The following is a 15,875-nucleotide window of genomic DNA, read 5'->3' as shown; positions in this document are numbered from 1 at the left end:
ATCATCAGGTTTTCAACATCATTAGTTATGGGTTTAGAATGAGATTTTGGTTCAATTTCAGGATATTTTGATACTGAAGTGAAGCCAATTCAAAGTGAATTGAATGTCTTAAGATGTCTTTTTTTTTCCTGATGTCTTAAGAGAGGATTATCATTCAATATTTCAATAATAGTTTTGTGTGCTAATGAGAGTTTTCTACTATATTAGAAAGAAAATAATTCAATTCTGAATCTAGCAGGAAGAAGCAAGTTGGGATTGACTTTTCCTTTTTCAGTGTATTTGTGAAGACTGAACATCAGCAAATAGAGCAAATAAAGACTTTACAGAGTTGCAAAGATATTTAGATATATTCTCTTCAAATATTTTGCAGCTGATAATGGGAAGGGAAGTAAATAACTCTTTATATATCTTAATCTGTTAGCCTATCTCATATAATATGTGGAATAGATTGATTATAATTTATGGGAAATTTAATGCTGTGTAAATGTTTACTATTTTTAAAATTTGGAATTTTTGAAAAAGAAAGCCAAAATATGAAATGTTTATCTTTTTTAAACAAGGTAACAGAATATTCTAAAATATAATTTTGGGATTCATAACTTTACTTTTCTTTCTTCATGTAGCAGACAGCATTACATGGTATTAACAACAGACCATGTATGCATGTAAATTCTCATCAACAATGTTCTCAGTGTATATGGATAATTGTGTGTGTATTTTTTATTTTGTAGATATATGTGTGTGTGTATACAAAATAAAAAATACACAAATATATATATATATATATATATATATATATATATATACACACACACACATATATCTACAAAATAAAAAATACATGGGGTGCCTGGGTGGCTCAGTGCGTTAAGGCCTCTGCTTTCAGCTCAGGTCATGGTCCCAGGGTTCTGGGATCGAGCCCCACATTGGGCTCTCTGCTCTGCAGGGAGTCTGCTTCCCTTCCTCTCTCTCTCTCTGCCTGCCTCTCTGCCTCCTTGTGATCTCTGTCAGATAAATAAATAAAATCTTTAAAACATGCACAAATATATATACACACACATATATCTACAAAATAAAAGATACACATGCGTGAACATGCACACACACACACACACACACACACACACATGCAACCATCACCACCATTATCTCAAGAACTTTTCCATCTTCGAAAGTGAAACCCTCTAACCATTAAACAGTAACTCCTCATTCATCCCCAGCCCTGGTAAGCACTATTCTACTTTCTGTCTCTAAGAATTTGACTATTCTAGGTACTGCACATAAGTAGGATCATATAATATTTGTCCTTTTGTGTCTGGTTTATTTTACACAGCATAATGGCCTCAAGGTTCATCCACATTGTAGCATGTTTCCCCACTGAATGGATTTGGTATCCTGACTGAAGATTGTTTGACCATATATGCATGGGTTTCTCTCTGGGATTTCTATTCCATTGAACTACCATTGGTTCTTAGGTCATTATGATGCTCATTTGATCACTGCAGATTTGTAATAAGTTTGAAATCAGGAAGCATGATACCTCCAACTTTGTTCATTTTTTAAGATTGTTTTAGCTAGTGATATAGAATTCTTTGAGATTCTATATGAATTTAGGATGGATTTTTCTAATTTGGGGGGGGTTGATAGGGATTACATCATACCTGTGGATCACTTTGGGTGGTACTGATGTCTTAAAAATGTTAAGCCTTCCAATCCATGAACAAGCCGTGTCTTTCCAGTTGTTTATGTCTTTGAATTCTTTCAGCAACATTTTATAGACTTCAAAATATAAGCCTTTCAGCTTCTTGGTTATATTTATATTCTGAGTATTTTATTCTTTATGATGCTATTGTAAATGAGACTTCTTTCTTTTTAAGATCTACTTATTTATTTGAGAGAATGGGGAAGGGGCAGAGGGAGAGAATCTTTCAAGCAGACTTCCCACTGAGTGTGGAGCTGAACATGGGGCTCAATCTCAGGACCCTGAGAGCATGACTTGAGCCAAAAACAACAGTGAGATGCTCAACTGACTGACCCACCTAGGCACCCTTCATCAATGAGTTTTCTTAACATCTTTTTTAGATTATTCATTGTTAATGTATAGAAACTCTGTTGATATTTGTGTGCTGATTTTGTATCTTACAACTTTGTTGAATTCACTTATTCTAACAGATTCTTTGTGGAATTTCCAAGGTTTTCTATGTGTATAAGTTCATGTCAACGGCAGACAGAAAAAAATTTACTTCTTCCTTTACAATTTTGTTGCCCTTATTATTATTATTATTATTATTATTATTATTATTATTATTATTATTATTTTCTTATTTAGATGCTCTGGCTAGGACTTCAAGCACCTATGTTGAACAGAATACTATTTTTTTTTCTTTTTTTATAAAGGCCTGTGTCAGTATGGCCAAAGGAATCTGGAGGCTACAGAAGAATTTTAAATACCTGACAAGTGTTATGCAAGAAAAGTGTTATGTTTAAGGACAGACTTTCAACACTGATGAGACCAGCTTGTTTCACAAGGATCCTGGCAAACAAATCTGTGTAACGCATATTGTGTTTCAGTTGATGAAATGTTTTGACCAGAGATTCACAGAAACTTAACCTGTGACCCACACCACAAAGTAATAGTTCAGTGTTCCCTAATTCAGTGCTCACAAGTTTAAAGTATATAACTACCATCAATAGTGAAAATTGATTATGTTCTCCAATATTATTGCCATATGGTCTCCATTTCCACTGCACTATTTGTGGTTGCCTATAAATGCTTTTCCTAGTATTCTTTCCCTCTCCTCTTCATCTAGACACCTAGATTCAACCATTAAACCTCGGCCAACATGTGAAATAATAGAAAATATATATATTGGCCTCTGGCTCTGGTTCCTGGCAGAGAGTTCCTGAAACCGTTGTAATTTCCCAAGTGGTAAGAGCACTAGGAGCATTTGTTCTAATATTTGGTCTTTGACACTGGTTCCTTACACAGAGCTCCTAAATCCTTTGGAATTTTCTGGCTCCTGGATGAGGACTGGTTGCCAGGAAGATGCTTGGAACTTTTAGCCTAAGCCACAACCCCAAGGAACAGAAGAGTTGCTGGAAATTGAGTTAACAATTGATCATACCTATGTGATGAAGTCTCCATAAAAATCCCAAAGGTATGGGATTCAGGGAGCTTCCAGGTTGATGTACACAACCACAGGTTGGGAGAGTACTCAACTCCACAGGGATAGGCACTCCTGTGCTTAGAACACTTCCGGACCTTGTCTTACGGAGCTCTTCATCTGACTGCTAATCTATATCCTTAATCATATACTGTATTTATAATAAACACAATAAATGCAAGTAAGAGTTTTCTTGAGTTTAGTGAGTTTTTCTAGGAAATAATTGAATTCAAGGGTGAAGGGGAAATCATGGGAACCTCTGATTTGTAGCTAAGTTATGGGTAACCTGGGGACCTATTACTTGCAATTGACAAGTTGAAGTGGGGTGCAGTCTTGTGGAACTGAGCCCTTAACTTGTGGAGTCTGCATTAATTCCAGCTAATATTAAAATTGAATTAAACTTTAGGATACCCAATAGGCATTGCAGAGAATTGCTTGGTTTGGGAAACACACACACACACACACACACACACACACACACACACACACACACACATCTGGTATCAGAAGTGCTGTCAGTACAGTAGTAGAGTAATGAGAGAGAAGCAGCACACAAAAGGAGTGTTGTTTTATCCTCCACACTCTGTAATTGCCAGAGAGTCTCTCTCTCTGTCTGGACCCCCAACCCTAGTGTACCTGAGGTATTCTTCTTCTTGTTAACACACCGTGTGTACACCTCTCTCTCAGCATTTATCACAACAATATATTTGTTGATTTGTCTGTTTTCCCCATCCATTTTTAAGCTGTTTAGATGCAAGTTCTCTTTCTCTCTCTCTCTCTCTCTCTCTCTCTCTCTCTATATATATATATATATATATCAGATAAAATAGTTTTAACATATTAAATTAAGTTTGTCTCCTTAAATATTTTAATAATTCCTCTACCTCCCTTTCTTTTTAATTTGAGCTATCTATAATAAAATTTTGCTGAACAAAAATAAACTGCAGCTTCGTCCAAATGGAATAATAATTAGAAATTTGGAACAAGCTATCTGAATTAATGTGTTTCTACTGTGCTCAGAATAATTATAGAATATTAGAACCAGAAGAAATACTAACTTATTTACACACGTGCTTATTAGGCTCTTCCAGGTTAGCTAAGAAGATAGGAAGGATAAAGATCTGAAATCGCTATCTGGGGCTGGAAAGGAAGGTCATGTGAGGAGAGTGCCATGTCCAGCCTCTGACAGCAGCTCTGTGATTAAACAACTCCTAGCTGTCTTCTCATGAACAGGCATACACTACTGCCAGAGCTGGAACTACTGTTATAGAGCCACTGCTCTAATGGCTACCTATTCCCAGCTTGTCGTGAGCCATTATTTCTATCACTACTCTCTCCTGCCTAGGATAGCAAGTACTGATGTTCTCTACAAGCCTAAAACTCAAACCAAACCAAAATTCACAGGTTCAGGTTTCTTCAGATAGCTACTCTCCTTCCTGCTGCATGGACATCTTGTGCATGCCCACCTACTAAGATGCTGGTCACCCTGTAAATTAGTTGCCTTTTGCACAAGCACTTCCTTGATGAGTTAGAATGGTAAGGTATGTTCCAGCTTCTTAGAGGTCCTAAGAGTGTGGAATGAGCTTAAGTTACACCACTGGGAGCTCCTCCTTCACTGAACAGAGGCAGAAAGTGAAACCTAAAAAGTTAGATGATCACTGCAAGAAGGGTTCCATTCAAAGCCTACCCTGAAGCACATCATCTCCCCATAATAAGAAACTGACTCTTCGTCTCAGTCCTTTTGACCTATCCAAATGTTTGGAGTAAGCCCGCAAGGGCTGAATTAACAGATATATCAGGTTTATGGAATGTGTAAACATATTGCCAACGTATGTTTTATTAGAATTATTTGGCTTAAAAATTAAGGATGGTTATGGTTTCTGGATTGGTATGTAAGGACATTAGAGGGTCACCACTTTATCTTAACAACAGACACAAAGCTGAACAAACTGAAAAATCAACACTTTTTTTGGCTCTTTAAGAGGATTAAGGTCGAGGGGCAAACTGTTTCCAACAAAATTGGACAGATAGAGAATTACAATATACTGGAGTAGAAACCTCCCCAGGAACCAGTAATAGAGTCAGAAAATCTGAGCTGTATTGATAAATTTCTGGAGGCTAGGCCTGTACAAATCTGAGAATTAAAGGCTTTAAGGGAAACCAGTCATAGGGGACTGTCACACTTCTGTGACCTTACCATCAGGAGCTTGACTGGTGCTCACAGGAAATATCACAGTAAATTCCCTTCATGTTTCTGGCAGAGATAGTGGAAAGGAGTCATTTGGAAATATGCCAGAGCACTCTATTCTTCTTAACATGGTCTATCTTTGAGAAAAACTTAGTTAACCTGCTAGAAAACCTGCTGGCATTTTCTCTGAACCTATTTGACCTAAGGAGGAAAATACCCAACTTCAGCCTTTGTGGAGTTAAAAAAAAAAAAAAACAACCAACAAAACAAAAACCAGAAATAGTTGGGAAGTTCACAATCTAGAGGCATAGGCACACTAAAAGACTGAGACCTAACCATAGCACTGTAGAATGCTTCCGTCTCACTAGAACTACGACTACATTACCAAAGGCCTACTTACTGTTGTTCATTTCCCCTGGAACATCATATCCAGTAACCAGAGAAAATTACAAAGCATATTAAAAGGCAATAAACACAGTTTGAAGAGAAAAAGCAAGTACCAGAACTGACCATGACAGGGATGTTGGAATTTTCAGACAGGGAATTTAAAACAGTGAAGATTGGACATCAGGAGAAGACAGCAGAGTAGGAAGTTCCTAACCTCACTCTTCAGCCCCTGGATACAGCTAGAAAACACCAACATCAGTGTAAATAATCCAGAAAATGGGGGCGCCTGGGTGGCTCAGTGGATTGGGCCGCTGCCTTCGGCTCGGGTCGTGATCTCGGGGTCCTGGGATCGAGCCCCGCATCGGGCTCTCTGCTCCGTGGGGAGCCTGCTTCCTCCTCTCTCTCTGCCTGACTCTCTGCCTACTTGTGATCTCTCTCTGTCAAGTAAATAAATAAAATCTTAAAAAAAAAAAAAAAAATAATAATCCAGAAAATGACCTGAAGACTAGCACAAGAGACTCCCCACAGCTAAATGTAGAGACAAGCCCACATTCAAGACAATAGGAAGGCCAGAGATATAGTCGGGAGTCAAATAGACCTGTGAGACTGTCTGCAGGAGGAAGGGATGCTGTGGGCTCAGGGAGGGGAGAGGAACAGACCCCACACCAGGCATCCCAGGCATGGGAGATCCAAACTGGGAAAACAAATCAGCAATTATTTGGCTTTGAAAACCAGAGTGGGCAAACAATCAGTTCCATCTGGAACTTTAAAAACCAGGAGCTTGGTTCTAGGAGAGCCGGAGATAGCACAACAAACACCCCTCCTGAGATACAGCACAGAAGTAGCAGTTTGAGAAATGCCTAGAGTACACAGGAAGATTGATTGATTGATTGATTTCTTAATCTCAGAGTATGTGCTGGAGGGCAAGGATTTTTGGGAGACTTCACCCAGAACAAAACAGCTGGCAGGTACCATTTTGCTCCCCTGCACCCCAGCCTAAATACAGGGACACCTGAGGGAACTAGCATAGCATCAATACTCTAGAACTAGCTTGCAAACAGTATGCCTTGTCCCCACACAGTTCTCTGAAACCATACCTTCCATCCCAACCTGACTCCCTAGGAGTTTTCCAGGCAGCTACAGGTCCTGTTCAGCTGCAGGCCAGCTCTAATCTTGCTGGCACCATGTGTCCTGCCCCCCACATTCTGCAGACCTGCTCCCACCAATACACCCTTGGGGCGGAGCCCATCAAATGCACTGTTTCAAGCCTAGCACTATGCAAGCAGTCCAATAGCAGCCAGCACTACTCCAAAGTGATTCCTTTCTGAGAAGAGGAGAAGATAACCACACACACCGGTTCCACTGTGGACCCAGCAATGAGCTAGGGGCAGACATCTGGTATGACTGCAGGCCCCATCCACCAATGAAAACTTCTCAAGGGAAAACACAGGCAAAGCACCCTGCAGTTTCGTGTTACTGCATGTTTAGCAAATGCCTGGTCTGACAACACGATTTTCAGGTGGTTCCACACTAACGCACTAACAACACAGAGACCAAACCCTGCATACAACAGGCAAAGAGAACCATTACAGATGACTGGACTGAAGGCAAACATGGCTCAGCCACATCAAAAGGGTACATACAACACATATAGGAGAAAACCCTAAAGTGCCAGTTTTTGTTGAACAAAGGACAGAGCACTACTTATGAAGGACCTCTCCTTCATAAGGCTACTACTTCCAAGAGCAGGAGATAGATGTAGGTGACTTTTGTAATACATGGAAACAGACACAGAGAGTTAGACAAAATGAAGAAACAAGAAAAAAAGAAGGTTACAAATGAAAGAACACGACAAAATCACAGCAAGAGAGCTAAACGAAGTGGAGATTAGTAATATACCTGATACAGAATTTAAAGTAATGGTCATAAAAAGAGAAAAGAATGGAGGATCTAAAGGAGGTCCTGGAAAAGAGATAGAACACATAAAAAAGAACAAGTCAGAGATGAACATCTTAAGTAAAATTAAAAATATGCTAGGGAATAAATAGTAGACTAGAGGAAGTAGAGGAATGGATCAGTGATCTGGAGGGTAGAATAATAGAAAGGAATGAAGCTGAACAGCAGAGAGAAAAAAGAATTATAATAAATGAAAATAGACGAATGGAAATAAGTGACACCATCAAGTGCAATAGCATTAGCATTACAGAGGTCCCAGAAGGAGAAGAGAGAGAAAAGAGAGCAGAAAGTTTATCTGAAGAAATAACAGCTGAAAGCTTCCTGAGTATGGGGAAGGAAATAGATATCCAGATCATGGAGGCACAGAGGGCCACCAACAAAATCAACAAAAGGAGGTCCACACCAAGACGCATAGTAATTGAAATAACAAAAAGTACTGATAAAGAGAGAATATTTAAAGCTGCAAGAGAAACCAGTTACAGACAAGAAAATCCCATAAGGCTATCAGCTGATTTTTCAGCAGAAATTTTATAAACCAGAAGAAAGTGGCATCATATATTCAGGGAATGACAGGGAAAGAACCTGCAATCAAAAATACTTTATCCAGCAAGGCTATCATTCAGAATAAAAGGAGAAATAAAGAGTTAAAGGAACTCATCACCACTAAGGCCACTCTATAAGGAATGTTAAAGGGGACCCTTAGAGTAAAAAGGAAAGACCAAAAGTAAGAATAAGAAAAGTAGGAAGGAAAAAAAAATAAAATAAAATTAAGTGTATCTGTAATTATCAGTGAAAGGATTTATCAATTAAAAGAATGTAAAATATGGGGCACCTGGGTGGCTCAGTGGATTAAGCCGCTGCCTTCGGCTCAGGTCATGATCTCAGGGTCCTGGGATCAAGCCCCGCAACCGGCTCTCTGCTCCACAGGGAGCCTGTTTCCTCCTCTCTCTCTGCCTGCCTCTCTGCCTACTTGTGATCTCTCTCTCTGTCAAATAAATAAATAAATAAATAAATAAATAAATAAATAAAAAAGGATGTAAAATATGACACCATATACCTAAAATTTGGGGGGTGGGGAAAAAAGTAAAGAATGGGTTCAATCTTAAGAGACCATCAACTTAATATAGACTGCTGTATGCATGAGATGTTAGGTACAAACCTAATGGTAATTGAGAATCAAAATTAGTAATATATATGCAAAAAATAATGTGAAAAGAACTAAATAAATCACAAAACAAAGCCAGAAAACTGTGAGAGAAGAGAGCAAGAGAAGAATGGAAGAGAGAACTACACAAACAACCATAAAACAAGTAACAAAATGGCAGTAAGTACATACCTATCAATAATTACTTTGAATTTAATAAACTAAATGATCCAATCAAAAGACATAGGGTGATGGCATGGATAAGAAAGGAAAAAACCATTGATATACTGCCCACAAGAGTCCCATTTCTGAGCACATGCAGACTGACAGTGAGAGAAGGGAAAGTATTTATTATGCAAATAGAAATGAAATAAAAGCCAGGATAGCAAAACTTACATCAGGCAAAACAGACTTTAAAACAAAGATTGTAACAAGAGACAAAGAAGGACACTATATAATCATAAAGGGAACAAATCCAACGAGGAGCTCTAACAATTGTAAATATTTACGTAGCCAACATGTGAGAACCCAAATACATAAAGCAGCTAATAACACACTTAAAGGAAGTAATCCACACCAATACAATACTAGGGGAGTTTAACACTCCATTTACATCAATGGATAGATCATCTAAATAGAAAATCAACAAGGAAACATAGCTTTGAATGACACATAGAACTAGAGGATTTAACATATATATTCAAGACATTGCATCTTAAAAACAGCAGAATACACATTCTTTCAGGTGCGCATATTATACTCCCTAGAAGAGATGACATGTTAGGCCATAAAACAAGTCTCAACAAATTATAAAAGACTAGAATTTTACCATGCATCTTTTGACCACACCATTATGACACTAGAAATCAAGCACAAGTAAAAATCTGGAAAGAATGCAAATATACAGAGGCTTAATAACATGCTACTAAACAATGAGTGGGTCAACCAAGACATCAAAGAGGAAATTAAAAAAAATACATGGAGACAGATGAAAATGAAAGCACAATGATCCAAATTCTTTGATGTTACAAAAGATGTTCTGAGAGGGAAGATGATAGCAGTACAGGCATACCTCCAGAAGCAAGAAAAATTAAATAAATAAACAAACAAACAAAAAACTCACCTTACACCTAAAGGATCTAGAAAAAGGACAAACAAAATCCAAATCAGTAGAAAGGAGGAAATAATAAAGATTAAAGCAGAAATAAACAATATAGAAACTTCAAAAACCAATAGAAGAGATCAATGATACCAGTAGATAAACAAATTTGAAATGAACAATGAGAAATAACAGCTAATGCCATGGAAACACAAAGGATTATATGGGATTACTATGAAAAGTTATATTCAATAAATTGGGAAACCTAAAGAAAAGGATAAATCTTTGGAAGCATATAACCTCCTGAACTGGAACCAGAAGGAAGTGGAAAATTTGAACAGACCGATTTCCAGCAATGAAATTGAATAAAGAGAAATCAACAAAAAATCCAATTTATAATTGCCCCCTAAACTATAAAATATCTAGGAATAAACTTAAGCAAGGAGGTAAAAGACCTGTACTCTGAAAACTATAAACAGTGATGAAAAAAATTGAAAACACCAAGGAAAAATCATTCCGTGTTCATAGATTGGGAGAAATCCAATATTGTTAAAATGTCCACACTACCCAAAGTAATCTACAGATTTAAAACAGTTTCTACCAAAATACCAACAACATTCTTTTAAAAGATTTTATTTATTTGAGAGAGAGAGATAGAGAGAAAGCACAAATGGTAGGGGAGGGTAGAGGGACAAAAAGACTCCCTGCTGAGCAGGGAGCACAATACAGGATAGATCCCAGGACCCTGGGATCATGACTGAGCCGAAGGCAGACATTTAGCCAACTGAGCCATCCAGGCCCCCCAACAACATTGTTTACAGAACTAGAAAAAACAATCCTAAAATTTGTTGGGAACCACAACAGACCTGGAACAGCCAAAGAAATTATGAAAAAGTCAAATAAAACTGGAGGTATCATGATTGCAGATGTCAAGCTATATTACAAAGCTATAGTCATCAAGACAGTATGGTACTGACACAAAAATAGACCTATGGAACAGATTAGAAATCCCCCAAATAAATACTTGGTTATATGCTCAATTAATCTTCAACAAAGGAGGCAAGACATTGCCATGGGGAAAAGTTTCAACAAATGGTTTTGAGAAAACTGGACAGCTACATGCAAAAGAATAAAAGTGGACCCCTTTCTTACACCATATACAAAAATACTTTTAAAAATAGATTAAAGACCTAAATGCAAAACTTGAAACCATAAAAATCCTATAGTAAACATGGGCAGCAACCTTTTCAACATTGGCCATAACAACTTTTTTCCAGATATGTCTCCTGGGGAAAGGGACACAAAAGCAAAAATAAACTATTGGGACTATATCAAAATAAAAAGCTTCTGCACAGTGAAGTAAACAATCAATAAAACTAAAAGGCAACCTAGTGAATGGGAGCAGGTATTTGGAAATGACCTATTTGATAAAGGATTAGTATTCAAAATATATAAAGAACTTATAAGGCTCAATGCTCAAAAACCAAATATTCCAATTTATAAATGGGCTGAAGACATGAACAGGCATTTCTCCACAGAAGACACTCAGAAGGCCAACAGACACATGAAAAAAATGTTCATTATCATCTACTCTCAAGGAAATGCAAATTAAAACTACAATGAGATATCAACTCATACTTGTCAGAATGGCTAACATCAAAAACATAAAAAATAAGTGTTGGTGAAGATGGGGAGAAAAAGGAAACCTTGTGCACCCTTGGTGAGAATGTAAACTGGTACAGTCACTGGGGAAAACAGAATGAAGTTTTCTCAAAAAAATTAAAAATAGAACTATTATATAATCCAGTAATCCCACTCCTGGGTATTTTCCCCAAAGAATATGAAAATACTACTTGGCTAAGATATGTGTACCCTATGTTTATGGCAGCATTATTTATTATATCTAAATTATGGAAGCAATCCAAGTATTCATCAATAGATGAACGGCTAAAGAAGTGGGAGAATATATATGTGTGTGTGTATATAGATATAGATATAGATATAGATTACATTATGTATCTATATCTATATATTACATTATATATCTATATATATAATATAATACTCAGCCATAAAAAGAATGAAATCTTGCCACTTACAACAACATGAAGGAATCTAAAAAGTAAAATGTTAAGTGAAATAAGTCAGAGAAAGACAAATACATGAATTCATTTGTATGTAGAGTTTAAGAAATGAAACAAATGATCAAAGAAAATGAGACAAACCAAAAAAAATGACTTTTAATATAGAACAAACTGAAGGTTACCAGAAGGAAGGTGGGTGGAGGATGGGTGGAATTGGTGACCAGGACTAAGAGTACAGTTATCACGATGAGCACTGAGTAATGCATAGAATTGTTAAGTCATTTTATTATACACCTGAAACTAATATAACACTGTATGTTAAATATACTGGAATTCTTTAAAATGTAATTTTAAAAACCAACTATGATTAATATGCTAAGGGCTCCAGTACATAAATTAGACAGCATACAAGAACAGAGAGGCAGAGAGATGGAAATCCTAAGGAAAAAAACAATGCCAAAGATAGTAACAGTGCCAGAAACAAAGAGTGACTTTTTGGGCTCATTAACAGACTGGACATGCAAAAGATCTTGGAGCTTGAGGATGTATAAATAAAAACCTCTAAGAGTAAAAAATATGGGAATAAAGAATGAAAAACTGAACAGAATATCCAAGAATGTGGGACAACTATAAAAGATGTAACATATGTGCAATGGGAATACCAAAGGATAAGAGAGAAAGGAGTAGAAATGAAACTGAAGCAATAATGACTGAGAACTTCTCCAAATTAATGTCACACATCAAACTGCATATCCAGGAAGCTTAGAAAACAAGCAGGATAAATACAAACCCAAAGCAAAACAAACCAAACAAAAAAACCTCATACACATGGCAACCACTAAAAATAGCTAAAAGAAAATATAGTTAATATGTTAAGAAAAAGAGATAACTTGGAACAAAAGAAAAATGCTTAATTAAAAACAACACGATGGAATACTATGCAGCCATCAAAAGAAATGAAATCTTGCCATTTGCGACGACGTGGATGGAACTAGAGCGTATCATGCTTAGTGAAATAAGTCAATCGGAGAAAGACAACTATCATATGATCTCCCTGATATGAGGACATGGAGAAGCAACATGGGGGGGTAGGGGGATAGGAGAAGAATAAATGAAACAAGATGGGATTGGGAGGGAGACAAACCATAAATGACTCTTAATCTCACAAAACAAACTGGGGGTTGCTGGGGGGAGGTGGGATTGGGAGAGGGGGAGCGGGCTATGGACATTGGGGAGGGGAGGCGAACCATAAGAGACTATGGACTCTGAAAAACAACCTGAGGGTTTTGAAGGGTCAGGGGTGGGAGGTTGGGGGAACAGGTGGTGGGTGATGGGGAGGGCACGTTTTGCATGGAGCACTGGGTGTTGTGCAAAAAGAATGAATACTGTTACGCTGAAAAAATTAATAAAAAGGGAAAAAAAAAGAATACAAGAAATATAAAAAAAAAAACAAAAAAAAAAACAACATGACAGAAAAAGAGGGGAAGACAAAAATAGAAAAAATTGGGGTGACAGATAGAAAATAGTAACATGATAAATATTAATCCAATTATGTCAGTAATCACCTTGAATGTCAATCATCTAAATATGACAGTAAAAAAATCATCAGAATGGATTAAAAAAAACCCAACTCTATGTAGTCTGTAAGAAAACAACTTTATTTATTTACTTATTTATCTTAAAAAATTTTTAGGTATTTATTTGACGGAGAGAGACACAGCGAGAGAGGGAACACAAGCAGGGGGAGTGGGAGAGGGAGAAGCAGGCCTCCTGCTGAGCAGAGAGCCCCATGCGGGGCTGGATCCCAAGACCCCAGGACCACGACCTGAACAGAAGGCAGATACCCAACCACTGAGCCACCCAGGGGCCTGTGGCTCAGTGGATTAAGCCGCTGCCTTCGGCTCGGGTCATGATCTCAGGGTCCTGGGATCAAGCCCCGCATTGGGCTCTCTGCTCCGCAGGGAGCCTGCTTCCTCCTCTCTCTCTGCCTGCCTCTCTGCCTACTTGTGATCTTTCTCTCTGTCAAATAAATAAATAAAATCTTTTAAAAAAAAAAAGAAAACAACTTTAAAACATAAAGACATACATAAATTAAAAGTAAGTTAATAAAGAAATATTTAATGCTAATATTGATCAGAAGGAAATGAAGATTATAATACTAATATTAGACTGAACAAACATGGAAGCAAGGGAAGTCAGTCTCCAAGGAAACATAACAGTTCTTAGTGTGTGTGAACTTAATAAACAATCATCAAAATATATGAGGCCAAAATTTATGAGGCAAAAACTGGTAGAAGTACTAAGAGAAATAGATGAATACATTATTTATATTTGGAGACTTCAGCACCCCTTTATCAGAAATGGATAGATCTAGCAGGCAGAAAATCAGTAAGGACACAAATGAAATCAACATTGCTATTAATCACCTGGCTATAATGGACATCCATAGACTATTTCATCTAACAGCAGACAGACATTCTTCTCAAGCTCATATGGAACATTAATCGAGATAGACCACATGCTGGACCAAATACAAACCATGACCAAATGGGATTTATTACAGGTATGCAAGATTGGTTTACCATCTGAAAATCAATTAATGTAATACTTCACAGCAACAGGCTAAATAAAATCACATGATCATATCAAATCATATCAATAGATGCAAAAAAAAGTATTTGACAAAATCCAATACCCATTCATGATAAAAACTCCCTGTAAACTAGGAATAGAGGGGAATTTCCTCAACCTGGTAAAGAATATCTATTAAAAAAACTCTACAGCTAACATTATACTTAATGATGAGAAAATAGAAGCTTTCCCATTAAGATCAGGAATAAAGCAGGGATGTCTCTCTCACCATTCTTTTTCAATACTGCACTAGAAGTATTAGCTAATGCAGTATAATAATGAAAGGAAATTAAAAGTATATAGACAGGGAAGGAAGAAATAAAAATGTCTTGTTTGGCATTATTATCTATGTAAAAAATCCAAATGAATCCATAAAAATATTCTGGAACTAATAAATGATTATTGTAAGGTTTTAAGATATAATATTGATGTACATAAGTCAATAGCTTTCCTATATACCAGCAGCAATTAACAGGTGAAATTTGAAACTGAAAATGTAACATCATTTACATTAGAAATGTCAAAAATGAAATATTTAGATATAAATGTATGAAAAGTACAAATTCTACATGAAGAAACAAAAAAATCTGATGAATCAAAGATGAAATAAAATTAATTTCTGGTCTATCTATGAAAGATATTTTTGAGAGAATGAAGAAAGAAACTATAGATTTAGAGAAAATATTTATAAAAGATATACCTGATAAAGAGCTATTATTCAAAATATATAAAGAACTCTTTTTTAAAAAAATCTTAAAACTCAAGAGGATAATAACCAAAAAAAAAAAAAAAAAAGGCACCTGGGTGGCTCAGTGGATTAAGTCTGCCTTCGGCTCAGGTCATGATCTCCGGGTCCTGGGATTGGGATTGAGTTCCATATCTGGCTCTCTGCTCAGCAGGGAGCCTGCTTCCTCCTCTCTCTCTCTCTGCCTGCCTTTCTGCCTACTTGTGATCTCTCTCTGTCAAATAAATAAATAAAATCTTTAAAAAGAAAAAAAAAAGGAGAGAGACTGAAAATAAACCAATGATCTTAACAGACACCTCACCAAAGAAAAGATATAAATGGCAAATAAACATGAAAAAAAAATGCTGCACATCATATGTCATCAGAAAATGTGAATTATAACAATAAGATACCACTATACACCTATTAGAAAGGCCAAAATCTGGGACATTGACAACAGCAAAGGCTGGCAAGGCTGTGGAGCAACAGGAATTCTCA

The sequence above is a fragment of the Meles meles genome, chromosome 1, assembly GCF_922984935.1.
Source record: "Meles meles chromosome 1, mMelMel3.1 paternal haplotype, whole genome shotgun sequence".
Lineage (NCBI taxonomy): Eukaryota > Metazoa > Chordata > Mammalia > Carnivora > Mustelidae > Meles > Meles meles.
This window is presented reverse-complemented; position numbering follows the sequence as displayed.